The sequence below is a fragment of the Elephas maximus genome, chromosome 8, assembly GCF_024166365.1.
Source record: "Elephas maximus indicus isolate mEleMax1 chromosome 8, mEleMax1 primary haplotype, whole genome shotgun sequence".
NCBI lineage: Eukaryota > Metazoa > Chordata > Mammalia > Proboscidea > Elephantidae > Elephas > Elephas maximus.
In genome coordinates, this window is record NC_064826.1 from 9,778,350 (window position 1) to 9,798,203 (window position 19,854).

At 52.0% G+C, this 19,854-nt stretch overlaps 1 protein-coding gene across 9 annotated transcripts in view; it reads left to right on the top strand.

Annotated features, from left to right (window-relative positions):
* Positions 1-2,675: 2,675 nt before the first annotated feature.
* DENND2A (DENN domain containing 2A) overlaps positions 2,676-19,854 on the top strand; it is a 97,203-nt gene continuing 80,024 nt past the window's right edge. For 3 of the 9 annotated variants that reach the window (XR_007518404.1, XM_049893427.1, XM_049893419.1), the window contains exon 1: positions 2,819-2,995. The gene's annotated coding sequence lies outside the window, so the exon portion shown is untranslated. The other 6 variants (XM_049893428.1, XM_049893430.1, XM_049893422.1 and 3 more) reach the window with 4 other exon arrangements.

The window sequence follows — 19,854 nt, forward strand, 5'->3', positions numbered from 1 at the left end:
CTCTGTGCTGAGAAGCTCCTCAGCAGGGAAGATGACAACGATCTTTGCCCAGAACTGACAGAGAAAGCCTTCCCCTGGAGCTGGCACCATGAATTTGGACTTCTACCCTCCTAGACTGTGAGAGAATAAATTTCTCTTTGTTAAAGCCATCCACTTGTGGTATTCCTGTTATAGCAGCACTAGATGACTAAGACAGTGGGCGACAGGGCAGCAGGGCTTAAGAGAAAGTCCATGACTGGGCCAGAAGGGCCTGGGTCTTTGACTCACGGAATCTCATAGAGCTAAGTTGCTAGATGTTGTTAGCTGCGATTGAGTTGGCTTGGACTCATGGCAACAGAATGAGACGTTGCCTGGGTCTGTGCCATCTTCATGATCGTTAGCTTGAGTCCATTTTTGTGGCTATTGTGGTTGGTAGGGGGTGATCCCTAATTGCTCAGGGTTGTGGTAAGGACTTAATGACATGGTTTGTGTCAAGTTCTGGAACAGAAAAGTACTCAGCAAATGTTTAACACCCAAAAGTAATGTAAGTGGAAACAGAACAATTTTGAGATGTTCACCAGGCTCCTTCTCCGGCTCTTTCCCATCTTAACGGCGCTGGCCTTCTCATACCCCTCAATTCTTCTCATTGCCCCCAGTTTATTTCTGAGAGAGATGGACGAGCTCCCTCCTGCCACTCCTGCAGAGAGGCCTAAAAGGGGTGAAGGGTGAGCGCTGATGGGGGAGAAGAAAAATGGCCTACCCCCTTCTTCAACCTGACACCCCCTGTGTTGCTGGAAAGTAAAGGAGGTCAGGAGAACAATCAGGAGCTAACAGTGAGCACGGCGCCCTTGCCTTGGGTTATCCGATCTCATCCTCACAACACCACAAGGAGGGGGGTATGACTGCGGCTATTTCCACCTCAGAGATGGAGAGAAGAGCCCCAGACCTGCCCCTGAGGGGAGGCGGCCGGTCCCCCATGGCTAGCAGTGTGAAATCTAAATTCTGTCGAGGCCTCTGAAACCGTGGTGCCCTGGCTGTCTGACCTTACCCACCACTCCACCTTAGCTGTTCCTGAAATTCTCCGGGTTCGCCCACCGGTGGGCCTCTGCTCCTGCCTCCCTCAGCTCCGGCATGCCCTGCCCTTTTCTCCACAGCTCCCCCTCTATTCCTCTTTGTCTTCCCACCCACAGCTCGGAGGAGCCTTCCTCTAAGGCACAGCCTGTTTTTATGACCCCTTCCTAGAGTTTGTGATTGGCTGCTAACCTAAAGGCGCCCAACCAGCGGCACTGAGAAAGTAAGTCCTGGCTGTCTGCTGCTATAAAGATTTAAAAGAAAAAAAAACTGTTGCCACCTAGTACAAGTCAAAAAGCCCTGTGGAGCAGGTCGACGCTAACCCACGGGGTTACCATAAATCGGACCGGCTCCACAGCGACGGGTTTGAGTTCTGGTCCCCAGAGTCCACCGCGTTCCCGCCTTATTTCGCGGGTCCGAAGGCCGCCCTCTCGCGCGCCCGGCTCGCTTCTCCCCGTGCAGTGGCGGCAGCAGGGCTACAAGGTCACTCCTCCTGTGCGGCGCCCCCGGCTCCTCCGCGCCCCCTGCTGCGCTCGCTGCTCCGTGCCTCCCCGTGGCGGCCCTCGCCGCGCGCTCCCGGCCCGTCGTGACCCAGCCAGCCGGCCACCTGCAGGGCCGAGGGCGGCAGGGGCTCACCGGCCAGGGGTCCCGGACGGCCGTCCACGCGTTGGCGAGGGCCGAGGATCCAGGGCGCGCGCAGCGGACACCTGGGGACCGGCCCGGCGAAGCGCACCGCGGGGTCTCCAACCGCCCGGACGGCCATAGCTCAGCACGGAGGGAGTGAAGCCGCCGCCTCCCCCAGCCCCGAACTGGGAGAGGGGCGCGTCCGGCAGAAGGCCCGGTTTACCGATGTCCGAGGCCGACCGGCCCTCCGAGAGGGGTTCACCCAGGCGACCCGCGGGGCTGCGCCAGCTGCGGACCAGCTCCCTGGGGCCAGGAGGGGCGGGGGGCGAGCCGGGGAGGGGCGGGATCAGGAAGAGGGAAGGGGTGGGGGAGGAGCGGGGGGAAAGAGGAGAGGGGCCCCGGGGAGGGGGCGGGGCCGAGGGTTAGGCGGGGAGGGGGGAGGGGTGAAGGGGCGGGGAAGGGGAGGGGCGAGGGGGAGCGCCCTGAGAGGGGGTGGGGCCGGGTGACAGGAGGGGAAGCCCGGGAACGCGGTGCTGAGGGGCCGGGGGCGCGGGCCGGCAAGAGGTGGGGGAGGGGAAAGAGGAGGTGCGTCGGGGAAGGGCCCGGGGTCTAGGGGGCGGGACCAGGGGGCCGAGGGGCAGTCGGGGGCGCGTGACGAGCGGCCCGGGTGCCCAAGTGGAAAGGTTTGGGAGAGGGAGCGGGGGCGCGTGGGAGGGGCCGGGGAAAGGGGAGGGCGGGAAAGGGAGGGGCAGGGAGTTCGGGGGCGGGGGAAGGGGCGGGGGCTGGGGAGGGGGCGTGCCGGAGGGAGTAGGGGCGTGTGGGCGGGGGAAGGGGGAGGGGAGGGGCAGGGAGCTCGGGGGCGGGCTCGGGCGGGGGAAGGGGCGCGGGCCGGGGAGGGGGCGTGTGGGAGGGGGCAGGGGCGGGGCAGGGGCGGGGCAGGGCCCTCGGGGGCGGGGGGAGGGGCTGCCGGCCGGGGAGGGGGCGTGCGGGGGGGGGGGCGCGGGCCGGAGACGACGGGCGTCGGCCGAGTAGCGGAGCGCGCGCGGGAAGAGGTCGGGCAGCCCGAGGAGCCGGAGCGCGCGGCGGGAGGCGGAGGGCAGCGCGCCGCGGGGGCGGGGGCGGCCGGGGGACGGGGGGCGCCATGGGGCCGCCGCGGGGCAGCCGAGAGGGCCCCCGGGGGCCGTGAGGGGCTGGCCGATCACAGGGCGTGGGGCTGCGGGCCATGGCGCCCCGTGCCGCCACTCGCCTCGGCGCCACCCCGGCTCGGCCGGGCGCCCCCGAGATGCGCCCCGGAGCCTGCAGAGCGGCAGCGAGTGCGGAGGTAGGGTCGGCCGGCGGGACCCCGGGGAACGACAGGGGGGCCGGAGGAGGTGGCCCGGCGAGCGGGACCAATGGGGAGGGGACTCTGCCGCTGCCGCCGAACAAAGCTCGGAGCGAGCGCCTGGGGGCGCGGGGTGACTTCGTGGGGCGCGGGAGTGGGCCCCGCATTCTGTGCGCTCGCGCGTTTGTGCGTGCAGAGCCCGGTGTGTGTGTGTGTGTGTAGGGGGACCTGAGATCTGGGGTTACAAAGAGGCGAGGTGGGGGAAGCAGCCAGCGGAAGGTAAACGCGAGTGACCTTATCTCTCCACTTTCCCCTAAGGATGGAGTTGGGAGCCATGCAGCCCAGAGGAAGTCTCTTAAGAGAGGATGTGCTCGTAGTTAGGAGGGTCACAGCTGGGGTAAGACCCGGAATTTTTTGCCAGGATTAGAAAGTCTGGAGCCAGACCCCGCCCTCGGGGAGGGGGGCGGGGAGCCGGGCAGAGTCCTTTGACCCTGCCATCCAGCCGCTGGGGGAGGATCAGGCTGGCTGTGTTTCTGGGGTGTGACCCCGCGAGTGTGATAGCGGGCTCTGGTGATAGGCCACAGCAGGCACCTCACTGTCTTCTGTTGCTAAGGTCTCAGACCATTTGTAGTTAGTACACCAAAACCTGTTGCCGTCAAGTGTTTCCGACTCATAGCAATCCTATAGGACAGAGTAGAACTGCCCCATGGGGTTTACAAGGAGGGGCTGGTAGATTCGAACTGCTGACCTTTTGGTTAGCAGCCATAGCTCTTAACCACTGTGTTACCAGGGCTTTGATTAGCGTGTAAGAGAACAAAACCCTTCCTCCCCACATCCTGCAACATCAGACACTCAAAACAGTGGATTCGGGGAGTCTTTGGGGTGGGTGGTTTGGATGGAGCAGTATTCTGAGAGCAAGTCAGGGCCAAACAGACCCTGCTTGAGGGAGGGCGATGAAGAGGCTGGCAGGGAGGCTGTCTCCAGTTCTTTTATTCTGGAAGATTCTGACCCTATGTGTATCCCGTGTTTATCCAATTAACAAGGCTGGGCACTAGAGACGGTGCTGAAAGGACACACAGGGCCCCTACTTCCCAGGAGCACACCCTCCTGGGCGTTGTTGGGAGCCGTTGATTGGATTCTGTCTCATAACAACCCCATGTGACATCATAGAACTGCCTCATAAAATTTCCAAGGCTGTCATCTTTATGAGTGCATCGCCTGGTCTTTTCTGTTGCAGAGCTGCTGGGTGGGCTTGAGTGCTTAACCACTGCGCCACCAGGGCTCCTTCCTAAGAGAGTAAAAAAAAAAAAACTATAAACCCATTATCTTTGAGTCAATTCCGACTCATAACAACCTTATAGGATGGAGTAGAACTGCCCTGTATGGTTTCCAAAGAGCAGCTGGTAGATTCCAACTGCCGACCTTTTGGTTAGCAGTCAAGGTAACCTACCAGGGCTCTCCTAAGGAGGTAATCAAGCAAAAATCCCAGTCTGGCCTGGCCTGGCGGTGCGTGCTGCAGACCAGAGCTGGGGAACCAGAGAGGCACTGCTGTGGGAAGGCCCATGGGATGGGCAATGCTCGCCTGACCCTGAGGGATGGATGGATAGGTGTACCGGCAAACCTCTTCACCAGGAAAGCAAAGCAGGGAGGGTTGTTTTGTGCAAAGTCACCAGGAGAGAGCATTGGGGCGAGGGTGGGGTGATACAGCCTGTCACAAGTGAGGTGGGTGCATAGGGGGCGGTGAGACGGCCCTCGACGTTGGGTGAGGGCCTCTGTGAAGGAGGAGTTCAGAGCAGGTGGCTGGATGGAGGCTGGGAGGCCTGAGGTGGGCCCTGCAGGCCCCAGGCCAGAATTACTGCAGAGCAGAGAGGAAGGAAGGAGCTTCGGTGGCACAGTGGTTAATGCTTGGCTGCTAACCAAAAGGTCGGCAGTTCGAACCCACCAGTCGCTTCGTGGGAGAAAGAGCGGTATGCTTCCGTAAAGATCTGCAGCCTTGGAAACCCCAGGGGGCAGTTCTACTCTGTCCTGTAGGGTGGCTGTGAGTCAGATTTGCCTTGACGACAATGGGTTTTTTGGCTTAGAGATGAAGGAGGCGGAGGTGGGAGAAGACGGAGTGGGCCTGGAGGTATTTAGGAGGTAGGACCTGGCGACTGATTTGGCAGGTGAGCAGGTGTGAAACCCAGTGCGTAAAAGCCAAGGCGAAAGCAAAGCAAAAGGAGCGGCTGTTTTGAATGGCCCTAACTGAGCAGATTACAACACTTGGACAATGAATTTGGCTCTGAGTTTTCTGGCAGCTTAGGGACAAACAAAAATGCGCTGGATTGCATAGTTTTGGCTTTCTGACAACAAAAAGCATACGAATTAATTTTCAGAACAAAATTTTTCCTGGAATTGAGCTCAAATGGGAATTTGTCGTGTGGAACTGTAGATAATGGTTGAAGAGTGATGTAGAAAAAATGCTGTCGTTGGTGTGACATTGTTGGTGGAAAGCTCCAGGTCCTCATGACTGTGCCTGTACTGGCTCCGTATTGTGACTTGGGGACCGCACTGTGCCTCTGGGAGGGGCTGTGTGTCAGCTCGGGTCGGGGGCATGGGTAGCTAGGGCTCGGGGCCCTGAGGATGGGTCCTCTACGGGGGACAGTGGCCACCCAGTGTAGGAAGACGTGACACTCCCCTCTGTAGCTGCAGAGAGCACAGCCTCCTGGGTGCCCTACCACAAGGGGAGATGGGCACATCAGTGCAGCCTGTGGTGGGTGGCTGAGGCATTGTCCGTACCCCAAGGGTGCTGGAAAGGTTACCCCAGAAACCCTGACTAAAGCAGGGTGGCAGGGAGAGTGGGTCCAGTATATTAGGGTTCAGTTTGGGTTGGAAGTCCACTTCCCAAAGTGGTGCAGGCCAGGGTCTTTGTGCCCCAGGCCCTGATGTTGAGCCTTCTTCTAAGGGCGTGAGGAGAGGTGGGACTCGGGAGACTGGAGACGCTCTCCCAAGTGAGGCCAGGAGGCTGGGAACGTTGCAGAACAACGTCCTGGAGGCCCCGAGGAGCCTGGAGTGCCAGGATAGCGGCAGGTCTGCAGGCCCAGTCACCAGGCGCCTGGCTGGCCTGTTCCATCCTGCGGGACCAATGTCAGTGGGTTGCTGATGTGCCCTTTAAAGTACAAGCTCTTTCTTGCTGACTATGTCAGTAAAACCAGTTGCGCTTGAGTGGATTCTGACTCATGGTGACCCTGTGCTGGTAGAGTTTTCAGTGGCTGTAATCTTGCAGAAGTAGATTGCCACACTTTTTTTCTGAGGCTCCTCTAGATAGACTTAAACGGCCAGCCTTTCAGAGAGTAGCCAGGCGCATTAACACTTGCAATACCCAGGGCCTCCCTTACTAACTAGGTTGTTATCTCCTGTCAAGTCAGCCTCCGACTTACGATGGCCCCGTGCACAACAGAAGATTGTCGTGATCCATGGGGTTTTCTTTGGCTGATTTTCACAAGTAGATCACCAGACCTTGTCTTCCTAGTCATTCTTAGTCTGGAAGCTCCACTCAAACCTGTTAAGCATCATGTTGTTGTTAGGTGCTGTCGAATCTGTTTCAACTCATAGCAACCCCATGTAGAAGAGAATGAAATACTGCTCCGTCCTGCGTGGTCTTCACAGTGGTTGCTGTGTTTGAGCCCATTGTTGCAGCCAATGTGTCAATCCACCTCCTGGAGGGTCTTCCTCTCCTTTGCCAACCCTCCGCTTTACCAAGCATGATGTCCTTCTCCAGGGACTGGTCCCTCCTGACAACGTGTCCAAAGTATGTGAGACGACGTCTCACTATCCTTGCTTCTAAGGAGCATTTCAACTGTACTTCTTCCAAGACAGGTTTGTTTATTCTTCTGGCAGTCCATGGTATAGTCAACGTTCTTCACCAACACCATAACTCACAGGCGTCAGTTCTCCTCCTTTCTTCCTTATCCATTGTCCAGACTTTGCATGCAGGTGAGGCGATGATTGAAAACACCATGGATTGGGTCAGACACACCTTAGTCCGCAAGGTGACATCTCGGCTTTTTAACACTTTAAAGAGGTTTTATGCAGCAGATTGGCCCAGTGCAATACTTTGTTTGATTTCTTGACAGTTACATGACTGATTTCTTGGACATTGATTGTGGATCCAAGCAAAATGAAATCGTTGACAACTTCAATATTTTCTCTGTTTATCATGATGTTGCTCAGCGGTCTGGTTGTGAGGATTTTTTTTTTTTTAATGCTGAGGTGTAATCTATACTGAAGGCTATAGTTTTTGGTCATCACTAAGTGCTTCAAGTCCTCTCCTCTTTCAGAAAGCAAAGTTGTGTCATCTGCATATCGCAGGTTGTTAATGGGTCTTCCTCCAACCCTGATGTCACACGGTGCATCATATCGTCCAGCTTCTTGGATTATTTGCTCAGCATGCAGATCGAATACGTATGGTGAAAGGATACAATCCTGATGCACACCTTTCTGGACTTTAAACCGCGTAATACCCCTTGTTCTGTTCAGATGACTGCCTTCTTGGTGTACACACAGGTTCTGCGTGAGCACGATTGAGTGCTCCGGAATTCCTCCTCTTTGAAATGTTATCCATAATTTGTTATGATCCATGCAGTCAAATGTCTTTATGTTACTGGTATTCTCTGCTTTCAGCCATGATCCGTCTGATATCAACCATGATATCCCTCATTCCACGTTCTCTTCTGAATCTTGCTTGAATTTCTGGCAGTTCCCTATCAGTGTACTGCTGCAACCGCTTTTGAATGATCTTCAGCAAAATTTTACTTGCACGTGACATTAACGATATTGCTTGATAATTTTGAACTCTGTTGGATCGCCTTTCTTTGGAATGCACATGAATATGTGTCTCTTCCAGTCGGTTGGCCGAGTAGCTGTCTTCCGAATGTTTTGGCATAGACGGGTGAGCGCTTCTAGACTTGGGTCTGGTGGTTGAAACATCTCAGTTGGTACTCCATCAGTTCCTGGAGTCTTGTTTCTCACCGATACCTTCAGTGCAGCTGGGGCTTCTTCCTTCAGTACCATTGGTTCCTGATCATATGCTACCTCCTGAAATGGTTGAGTGACCAATTCATTTTGGTACAGTGACTCTTTCATCTTCTTTTGATGCCTCCTTACAGCATATAATATTTTCCCCATAGAATCCTTCAATATTGCAACTTGAGGCTTGGTTTTTTTCATCAGTTCTTTTAGCTCGAGAAATGTCAAGCGTCTTCTTCTTTTTTGGTTTTCTCACTCCAGGTCTTTGCATATTTCATTATAATACTTGACTTTGTCTCTTTGAGCCACCTTTTGAAATTTTCTGTTCAGCTCTTTTACTTCATTTCTTCCTTTTGCTTTAGCTACTCTGCGTTCAAGAGCAAATTTCGTAGTCTCTTCCGACATCCGTTTTGGTCTTTTCTTTCCTTTCTGTGTTTTTAATCACCTTTTGCTTTCTTGACATACGATTGTCATTGATGTCATCCTACAGCTTGTCTGGTGTTCGGTCGCTGGTGTCCGCTGTGTCAAATCTATTCTTGGGATGGTCTCCAAGTTCAGGTGGGATATGCTGAAGATCGTAGCCCCTCCCAAGTGTCCACGGACAGATGGGTGGATGCTGCGCATGAGGGCCACTGGCCAGAACAGAACCTGTGTCAACATCTTAAATTAACTGTGAGTATGAGACTCAACCCTCCAATCAGGTTTCTTAACATATTTTATTTCAGGTGCACATTAGAATACACGTTTAAATGCCAGGGGGTGAGGGAAGCATTTAAAAAAGGACTAATGCCTGGCCCCGCCCTAGACCAGTAAGATCAAAACCTCCGAGAGTGGCTCCAGTATCCTTGTTCAAAGGTCCCTGAGAATTTTCAGGTACAGCCAAGGTAAGAGTGGTGTTGTGACAACCGTGTCATGTGGCCTGTGGTGGGTGTAGAGGAGCCCAGTGGCCCAGTGCTCAGCTGCTAACCAAAAAGTCGGCAGTGTGAAACCACCCGCCACTCAGTGGCAGAAAGATGCAGCAGTCTGCGTCCATAAAGACTGTAGCCTGGAAACCCTACGGGGCAGTTCTGCTCTGTCCTGCAGGGTCACTATGAGTCAGAATCAATTTGACAGCAGCCAGCTTGGTTTTGGTTTTAGAAGGCTCATTACAATGAAGGGTGTAGACCTCAGATTCCCAAAGCAAGGACCCCGTTGAATTTAAAATTAGGGAGCCTATTACTCGTGGTGAAAACACTTAGCTTAATGAGTGTTCAGGTCTAAAGCCATCTAGAACATCGGGAGTGGTCAGGGACACACTGAGGTCTAGGTGAAGTGTTTTTTCAACAGAGCTCCTAAAAGCACAGTCGTGACGCTTCTGCAGCGAGAGATGCCTGGGGTGACGCTGTCATGTGCAGTGCTCCACCTTAGTCATGGCTGTGAGAAGCTTCAGCACAGTTCTCTCTTGGCTGGGAACCTAAGCCTGCCACTCTTGAGTGCTGAGCCCCTGAGCTCTAGGTTTCTTTCAGCTTCCCTCTGCATATTCAGGTGTGTTTGTTCTCTAACACACATCTTCCAGGTTGGAAAGAAACAGAAAAATAGTTTCCAATTTAACATTCATAAAGGCTCAGTCTAAAGAATCTCTAAGGGTAGAATTTCAGCAACTCTGGCAGAATACTTGGGGAGATATTTTGAGGCTCATGCTTTTCTAGCAGCCCTCAAAGCCACCATGCAGGCTGTTTTAGTTATCTAGTGCTGCTATAACAGAAATACTACAATTGGATGGCTTTTTTTTTTTTAGTGCTGCTATGACAGAAGTACTACAATTGGATGGCTTTAACAAACAGAAGTTTATTTTCTCACAGTCTAGGAGCCTAGAAGCCCAAATTCAGGGTGATAGCTCCAGGGAAAGGCTTTCATTCTCTGTCGGCTCTGGGGAAAGGTCCTTGTCATCAATCTTCCCCGGGTGAGAAGCTTCCCAGCGCAGGGACCCTGGGTCCAAAGGTCCTGCTATTCTCTTGGCTTTTGTTTCTCGATAGTATGAGATCCCCTTGTCTCTGCTCACTTCTGTCTTTTTTATCTCAAAAGAGATTGGCCTAAAACACAATCTAATCCTGTGTTGAATCCTGCCTTATTAACATAACTGCTGCTAATCCCACCTCGTTAACGTCATAGAGATACAATTTACAACACATATGAAAATCACATCAGATGACAAAATGGTGGACAGTCACACAATACTGGGAATCATGGCCCAGCCAATTCATACACCTATTTTGGGGGGACAAAATTCAAACTATGACACAGGCAGTCCTTTCTCTGGCCATGCGCCCTGTTGGCTTGGCCACCCCCACTGTCTCTGGAACCTCAGGTGCTCTTTTCTGGAGCCCGAGGGCATGGGCTGTCTCACAGGTACTCATGAGTGACCAAGGCTGACCCCTGCTGTGCCTGTGTCACAAGGCTCTCCACTGCCCCTCCCAGCCTGCGCTGCCTCTACCCCAGGCCTTTGGGGGGCCTCCTTTGTTCCTTCCAGGGGTCACCTTGCAGCTGACTCAAGGTGGAACACTCCTTCCCTGGCATGGCCGTGGGTTGTATTTCTTGGAGTCTAATGAAAACCTCTTTTGTGGTCTGTGGTGCAGACCCCGTGGGCTGTGGGCCTCAGTGCCCTCAGAGGTGCTGTCAACTTGACCCCCTGTTTGTCTATGGCTATGGGAACTTGGCCAGGGTACTGGCCACTCACAGTGTGGCCAGCATGGACCCAGAATCTCTTTAAACTTATCCTACTAGCTACCTGTTATGAATTGAATTGTGTCTCCCCCAAAATGTGTGTCAACTTGGCTAGGCCACAATTCCCAGTATTGTGTGCTTGTCCTCCATTTTATGATCTGATGTAATTATTCTCTATGTTATAAACCTTAACCTCTATGATGTTAATAAAGCAGTATTAGAGGCAGTTATGTTAATGAGGCAGGGCACAATGGGCAGGATTAGGTTGTATCTTGAGTCAGTCTTTTTTGAGATATAAAAGAGAAGCAAGCAGAGAGAAGAGGGACCTTATTACTATCAAGCAAGAAGAGCCCAGAGTGGAGCACGTCCTTTGGATCCAGGGTCCCTGTGCTGAGAAGCTCCAAGACCAGGGGAAGATTGATGACAAGGACGTTCCACTAGAGCCAACAGAAACAGAAAGCCCTCCCCTGGAGCTGGCACCCTAAATTTGGACTTCTAGCCTCCTAGACTGTGAGAGAATGAATTTGTTGTTAAAACTATCCACGCGTGGTATTTCCACTAGAGCAGCACTAGATGACTAAGATACTACCCAACAGAGGCAGGACAGGTACTCTGCTCCCTTTAATTGTAGGAGGAAGTGGGTGCCTCGACTAGGTGTGCAGTGAGCTCATTTCCCTACCTCTGATGGTACCTGGAAGCCAAAGCCAGACTGTCTTCTACGTTCATGTTAAAAGCTGTGTCAGCGCTGGGCAGAAGTGTATCCCACCAGCTCTCAGTGTGCCTAGAAAGTTAAGCCCTTCACCAGCTGGAGCCCAAAATCGTTGATTGTCTTTGGCTTCTCTGTGACAAAACTGTCCTTGGCCTGAGTCCAGCTGGCCTAAAAGAAGAGTCAGCAGAGACCCCCTTTCTTAACTGGGGGAAGCACTGAAAACCACGTTAGCAGTTTTCCCTGGCCTTAGGGAAGGCAGGGGTGAGTTACCCCTGCATCGAACTGTGGGAAGAGGTTAACTTCCCTCTGTGGTGAGGAACTGGAGGTACCCACTTCCTTTCAGAAGGACAAGGGCAGGGCTTGAGCTGAACAGGGACGGGACTGTGCGGTGGCTGCTTTCCCTATGCAGAGGCCTCCAGTGGGGCTTCCTGACTAGAAACCAAATCAAACCAAACCACTTTCCATCAAGTCGATTCCGACTCACAGTGACCCTGTAGGACAGAGCAGAGCTGCCCCATAGGGTTTCTAAGGCAGTAGTCTTTACGGAAGCAGGCTGCCACATCTTTCTCCCGTGGACGGCTAGTGGGTTTGAACCGCAGACCTTTCGCTTAGCAGCTGAGCCCTTAACCACTGTGCTACCTGGACTTCTTGCCTGACTGGAGAGAGGACTCAAACGGAGGTATCAAATGCACTTCTTTTGTTTGTTTGATTTTCTTAAAAAGCATACTTTAATTATAAGATTATGTCACGTTTATATAACTGTGGGTTCTCAATGGCCGATCTTTCGGAAGTAGATCACCAGGCCTTTCTTCCATGGTGCCTCTGGGTAGACTTGAACCTCCAATCTTTTGGTTATCAGCGAAGCACATTAGCCATCTGCACCAAATATTTGTATGTAAATGATGAAAGTTATGTTTGTTTAAATCACTTAAACAATCTATGAAAAAAACTAAGTAAAGGAAGGAAGCTCCCCACATGTGTTCCCCTTCTCAGAGGCAAACCTGTTGTGGTAGCTATACCAAATCCTTCCAGACCTGTTTTTCTTTACCTATAATATACGGTCCATCCTCCTTATTTGCAGATCCAGTATTAGTGAATTTGCCTACTTGCTAAAATTGATTTGTGACCCCAAAATCAATACTCACTGTACGCACGACCGTGCAGAGCGTCGAAACGTTTGAGTCACCCGATATGCACGTTCCTAGCTGAGGGTGAACAAGGCGACACTCTGCCTTCTTGTTTCAGCTCTCGGACTGCAAACTCATGTCCTTCTTGTGGTCTATTCAGTGCCAGGTTTTTGCATTTTTGTGCTTTTTGTTGGTGATTTCTCTGTTTAAAAAATGCCCCATGTGTAGTGCTGAGCTGCTATCTAGTGTTCCTAAGTGCAAGAAGGGTGTGAGGTGCCCTAATAAGTCTGTTAGATAAGCTTCTGTAAAATGGTGTGGGGACGGTGTCTGAGCTCCTCTGACTTTACAAGGGGGAAGGAGAATCAAGATCAACAGCCCCAGGCTGATTCCTGTGAGGCGGACCTCCTTGTGCCAGCCCTCCTTACCAATTCTCACACCATCTGTCGCTCTGCCAAGTTCGATAATTTGTTGCAATGGCCACACGGAACTCAGAGACCATACTCAATAGTTACGGGGTTTATTAGGGAAGTAACAGGTTACAATTCATGTTGAGGAACACTCAGGATACAGTTCTTCCATCAGGACGGCCTCCTCTTAGCTGGGTCCACAGACAGACAGGCCTCTCTGGGCCTTAGCCTCTGCCCCGCTCAGGAAAGTGTTTAAAAGCTCTTTTAACTCTGCTGATAAGTGCCCAGGAGCCCTGGTGGCGTGGTGGTTAAAACACTTGGCTACTAACTGAAAGATTGGCAGTTCATACCTACCAGCCACTCTGCGGGAGAAAGATGAGGCAATCTGCCTCCATAAAGATCACAGCTTTGGAAATCCTATGGGGCAGTTCTACTCTGTCTAACAGGGTTGCTATGAGATGGAATCCACTCAACAGCGGTGGATTTGGTTTGGGTAAGTGCCTAGAGGCACCCCTCTTCGCCTGTAAGCTTTGGCCAAAGGTGCTCAGCTCTTGCTCTGGTTGGGCGAGGAAACCTAGTTCCACCAAGGGCCTGGAGGCACCGTACTCCTGCGGCAAGCCTCCTGCTCAAAGGCACTCAGCTTTCTTGCTCTGTGGGTGAGGAAGTCCACCGCGCCATCTCCTGCCATCTCTGACGGGTCTCTTGCTTGTCTCCTGCGGTCTCCTGCCTCTGCTGCCACTGTTACTCTGCCGCTTCTTCTTACCATCTTCATTGTTACAGCTCTCTCTCTCTCTCTTTCGGTCTCTTGGTTCCAGGAGCTTCTCAGCACAGGGATCCAAAGGATGTGCTCCACTCCTGACTCTTCTTTCTTGCTAGTGGTGATGATCCTCCCTTCCCACCTCTGGGTTGGCTCATTTTAAGCCTAGTGGGATGCCAAAACTGACCATCCATTCATTAGGCTTCCATATACTTTATTTGCATGGTCCCACTCAGTCATTGTGTGTGAGTTACAAAGACTGTGTATGACTTTGTTGTTGTTAGGTGCCATCAAGTCGATCCTGACTCATAACAACCCTATGCACAACAGAACCAAACACTGCCCAGTCCTGTGCCATCCTCACAATTGTTGCTATGCTTGAGCTTGTTGTAATCACTGTGTCAATCCACCTCTTTCAGGGTCTTCCTCTTTTTCATCTGCCAAGCATGATGTCCTTTTCCAGGGACTGATCCCTCCTGACAACATGTTCAAAGCACTTGATATGTAATCTCGCCATCCTTGCTTCTATGGAGCATTCTGGTTGCACTTCTTCCAAGGCAGATTTGTTCGTTCTTTTGGGAGTCCATGGTATATTCAATATTCTTTGCCAACACCACAATTCAAAGGCATCAGTTCTTCTTCAGTGTTCCTTATTCATTGCCCAGCTTTCACATGCATATGAGGTGATTGGAAACACCATGGCTTGGGTCAGGCACACCTTAGTCCTCAAAGTGACATCTTTGCTTTTCAATGCTTAAAAGAGGTCTTTTGCAACATGTTTGCCCAGGGCAGCGCTTCTTTTGATTTCTTGATTGCTGCTTCCATGGCGGTTGATTGTGGATCCAAGTAAAGTGAAATCCTTGACAACTTCAGTCTTTTCTCTGTTTATTACGATATTGCTTATAGGTCCAGTTGGGAGGATTTTTGTTTTCTTTATGTTGGGGTGTAATCTGTGTTAAAGGCTGTGGTCTTTGATCTTCATCAGTAAGTGCTTCAAGTCCTCTTCACTTTCAGCAAGCAAGGTTGTGTCATCTGCATAATGCAGGTTGTTAATGAGTCTTCCTCCAACCCTGATGCCACGTTCTTCTTCATATAGTCCAGCTTCTAAGATTATTTGCTCAGCACACAGATTAAATAGGTGTGGTGAAAGGCTACAGCCCTGGTGCTCACCTTCTCTGACTGTGACTAGAAGGGCTGTCGTTAGTAATTCATCGCACCACAGCTTCATTCAGGCGTGAGTTACGGTGCCGTTAGCGTGAGTTCAATGTTAATGAATCAATAATATGTATTTAATGAGGTGTCTTTAAATAGAAACACGTATAACACAAGGTTATGTATTGATTGGTGGTGAAAATGTTGCGGCCAGACACTTGAGGAACAGAACCCTTGTTTTCCTCTGGGGCAGTGGCCCAGTCTTCACTAACTCAGGGTTCACGGCTACGTTATAGAATGTAACTGCCTTGGGCAACAAATTATGCATTAATGTTTGTTTGCTTTTCAGAAAAATGCAAGTGTGCCATATATGTTCTTTTGCAGCCAGCTCTTCCAATTTAACAGGACTTTGTGGGAATAATTCAGGCTTCAAACCGAATCAGCCACGGCCAGTGAAGCAAAATCGGAACAGACTCGAGTTTTTTAAAAATTTGGGTGGTCTAGAACCGTAACTGGATTGGAAAAAATTACGGGTCGAAGCTCTGGAATGAAAGACTCAGAAGAGGCGTAGTGAGACTGAATTATTGCCCAGACTGTGGCGAACGATACACATTCAAAGCACCATCTTTGACTGGGGCCCTGCCGTTTCTGACCCTGCGGGTCAAGAGATTTGGTTGCTATGCAACATGCGTGCTGCCCTTGTTTTCTAAAAAGAAGTTTAAGTTTCTAGCAGGGCTTCTACCCAGTAATTTTTCCCATTCCGCTTATCATTCTTCTTCATCCACATTTAAAAAATTCAGTTCCATTCAGGTTTTGCTTTGTCAGCCATAACTAAACTGGACAGAACCAGTTCGAAGCCCTGGGATAATTGTACGCGCACAGCCCTCATCCTTTTTAACAGCTGCCTAGTATTCTCTTGTATGGATTGCCTTAATTTGTTTAACCAATTATCTTCTATGAGCAATTGATTGTTCTCAAGTCTGGCTACAACAAACACTCCTTAGCACTTGTTCCAGTATTTCTGTAAGGTACATTCCTAAAAGTGGAATTGATAAAGTAGATTACAAAGCCAAATAGGTATGGAATGTATTTGTGCCCAGTGATGGGTATTTATGAAATGGGATTCTGATACTTAGTCTTAAAAAAATTATAAAATATGTTGCCTCTCTCACCCCAGTTCAATAGTAACCCCACCCCAGTTCCCCACTGAGGTACTATTAAGGTACCATGAAAATTAAACTCCATAGGGTGGCACGTTCATAGAGGCAATGTATTATTTTCAGTTTTTTTTTTTTAATTTAAAAGGCAACATGTTAAGATTACAATGTCAATGAAAATTTTAATTTTTTAAATAGATTGTCGTGCAACAAATTGCCCCAGTTTTGTTTGTTGCTGCTGGTTCTGTGTTCCCATAGCCTTGATCCCGCATAACCAGCACTCCACATACTGTGTGGGTGGAAACCTGAGATGGGTGAGCCACCTGGTGAAATAAGCCCCAGGGCCTCTCTGCCTCCCCTGAACTTCCTTGCCTCTTGGAAGCAAAGATGTAGTGAGGGTTGGTATGATGCTCAGTTCTCTGTGAACCTACTGTGGGTAATGAGGAGGAAGATCTTAAATACAACTGGAACGCTTCTGAAAGTGAAAGTGAGCCTTCAAAGTAGAAATCGTGGATTGACGGACGATAGCCCTTACCTGGAACTGTCCCTGTGAACTGCCACCTATGGCCCTCCCGGTATACCTGTGAGCTGGACCTGGGTGCGCCCACCTCCCTGCTGGCCCAGGTATGCGGGCAAGGCAGAGGGTATTTGGACCACCCTCTGCCCCTGGCTCCTCAGCCCCCTGGAATGGAGCCCCCTCCAGGGAAGGGGGAGGGCCTGGGGTGACCTGGTGTTATGTGAACCGCTTGTTCGCACTGGATGAGTCAGAGGAGATGGGTCCTCTCCCTACCCCCACCACTCACTGTGGTGCTTGCGGGGGCAGTCGGCTGCCTTTTCCCACCAAACTAGCAGAAGGGAAGCCGCACAGTGCTGTTGTTTTACTTGGGCTTCTGTGTCCTCTGATGTGCAGGCTAAGCCTCCCCAGATGACCACACAGAGGCTTCTAGAACAGATAAGACAGGGATCTATGGATAGGCTTGGGCAGCAAGGCAGGGTTCAACCCGGCCAGGACAGGAGCCAGGTGGAGACGCTGCATTGCTCTGGTTTGGTGGCTGGACAGGAACGGGCCACTGAGACTCAGAAGCTGCCTCCCGCATGGTCCCTCAGCCGCAGACTGGTCAGGGCGGTACAGGCCGCCTGCCAGAGCTTGGGGCTTCTCTGCTGGGGCAATATCCCCACTCTCTGGGGCTTGGGGACTCTCCTGCCTGCTCTGAGCTGCAGGTGAGGTTTGCTCAAATTTGGGATGAAGTGTGTGGTTGTCCCACCCCAGGATAACTCCCCGGCATCTCGGGGTGATATCATCTTTCCATCTGATTCCTGTCACCATCTGTTTGTGACAACCCACCAGCATAAACAGGCTCCCAGGACATCAAAGAGGGACAGTGCCCTCTGTTCGCCTCCAGCTGGGCGGGTGCAAGTGATGGGGTGGGAAACTGCAGAGAGCAACCCCAAAACCCAAACCATACCCATTGCCATCAAGCTGATCCTGACTCATAGCGACCCCATGTGACAGAGCAGAACTGCCCCATGGTTTCCAAGGGTGTGATCTGTATGGAAGCAGGTTGCAAGGTTTTTCTCCAGTGGAGTGGCTGGTGGATTCAAACCACCAACCTTTCAGTTAGCAGCTGAGTACTTAACCACTGTGCCACCAGGGCTCTTTAGAGAGTGGCCTGGTGGCTCCCAAACATCAGCCATCGGACTCTGTCCTGCAGATACAGGGCCCGGGGACTCCTTCTCCAGGCTCCCCACCCACCCAAATGCCAGGCTGTCAGCCTGGGACGGACAAGAGTGGGGGAAGAGGGTCAAAGAGGCTGCTGCTAGGTACACACCCCACCGGCCCCACCCTGTCCACGGCTCAGTTGTCCCCTTATCAGAGGAAAAGAGAAAGGACGAAGAGAGATAGCAGCCGAGGGAGGCCAGAGAGGCACATCCCTCCCAGGTCTCTGAGTCTAGCCTTCATCCCCCATCATCTGCTGATGCCTTTATCCCAGGTTAACTAGTAACCAGTTGCCATGGGATAGACTCTGACACATGGGGACCCCATATGTGTCAGACTAGAATTGCACTGCACAGGGTTTTCACCGGCAGATTTTCAGAAGTGGGTCCCCAGGCTTTTCTTCCTAGTCTTTCTTAGTCTGGAAGCTCTGCGGAAACCTGTTCAGTGTCATAGCAACACTCAAGCCTCTGCTGACAGATGGGTGGTGTCTGCGCCTGAGCCGTATTGGCTGGGAATGGAATGGAATCCGGTTCTCCTGAATGGAAGCCGAGACTTCTACCACTGAGCCAACGACCTCCAGACTTTGACTGCCCCCCTGTAAATTCCTCCAGTTTAAGCCGCGTATGTACATCATCGCATGTTGTGGATTTGGTCTTCCATGCCGGTCGTTCCCTGGACCATGGTGTCTTTTTGTCTCAGACGGCTCCTGCAATCTTCTACTGCCATGTGGTTGGTTGTGTTGGTATCTTCTGTCCCTACCTTGAGGGCGGGACCTTTCCTTCTACTTCTGTAGGCCCGGCAGCACCTCGCACCCAGCACTGCGTTCTGTTCGTTGATTAACTTTATGGGTTACTTTCCAGCCCATCAATGCTAGCTCAGATTAGCTCAGCGAAGTCATAGGGGAAAGCCATTTCCCATATCTCAAAACTTAGCTGAATAAAAACAAACACATTCCCAGGCATTGCACAACTTCTTCTGAGCACCAAACATCAGGCACAGATAGTAAACAAACAGGAACAGGGTTGTGGAACACAGGGTGGGAAGTAGGGAAGTCGGAGGAGCGGCTGCCCTCATCTGACGGTGGACCCCCACCTTCACGATCAATAGCATCAATGGTAATCGATTGATCGGGAAGGCTGCAGCTAGCGTGCTCTGGGCAGCCCGGCTCCTGCTGGGGAGGGGTCAGCTCCCCCTTTAACTTCAAAACCAACTTTTACAGGAACAGTAGCAATCCACGGTCTGAGAGTATTTTAGAGCTTCACCACGGGTGTAAACGAGGGAGGCTGGGTCACAGCCCTGCAGAGGGGCCCAGGCAGCAGGGTGGTACTGTTGTTATACGGGCCCCGCATTACTGTTTGTACTGTTACTGTGCAGCAGAGTTGACTGTGTAAAAACAGAACTGGCTGAGCCTTCCAGCGGGGTGTGCACTGTGCCGAGTGCTTTACCTGCGCGATCATACTTCATCCTCACTGCAGTCCTGAAAATGAGGTGCGAGAACTCGGGTTTGGAAACGCAGCTGGTCCACGGTCCCTCGGCTGCTAAGGGCAGAACTGGGATTTGGACCTGGCTTTGTAGGAGCCCTGGAGGTGCAGTGGTTAAGTGCTCGGCTGCTAACCGAAAGGTCAGTGGTTTGAACCTACCAGCTGCTCCGTGGGAGAAAGGTGTGGCAATCTGCTTCCATAAAGATTACAGCCTTGGAAACCCTATGGGGAATTCTGCTCTGTCCTATAGGGTTGCTATGGGTTTCTGACTCCAGACCCTTTGCTAACCCTCCACTTCACTGTCTCTCCAGCCCCTACAGCAGCCCCAGGCGTGGCCTCAGCCCCCTATCTGTCCCAGGCTGGGGAAGCCACAGCCGGGCCCCAGGAAAGGATGGGAGATGACGTCTCCCTCCAAGATTGCTGCCTTTTGTCCAAATGTGCTGGCTGGGAGCCAGGCCTGGAAACTCTGCTTGTGGAAAGAAGGAGAACAGAAGCCAGCAGAAGAGGGTGGGAAGGAGTCCGAGGGGGAGAAAGGAAGCAGAGGGAGCCAAGAGGTGGGAAGTGAGGAGTCCCACCACAGCTAGAGTGGCACAGCGTGGCCTGCGGTGGCTCTCTTGACGACATGGAGTCCGAGGAGGTGTGTAC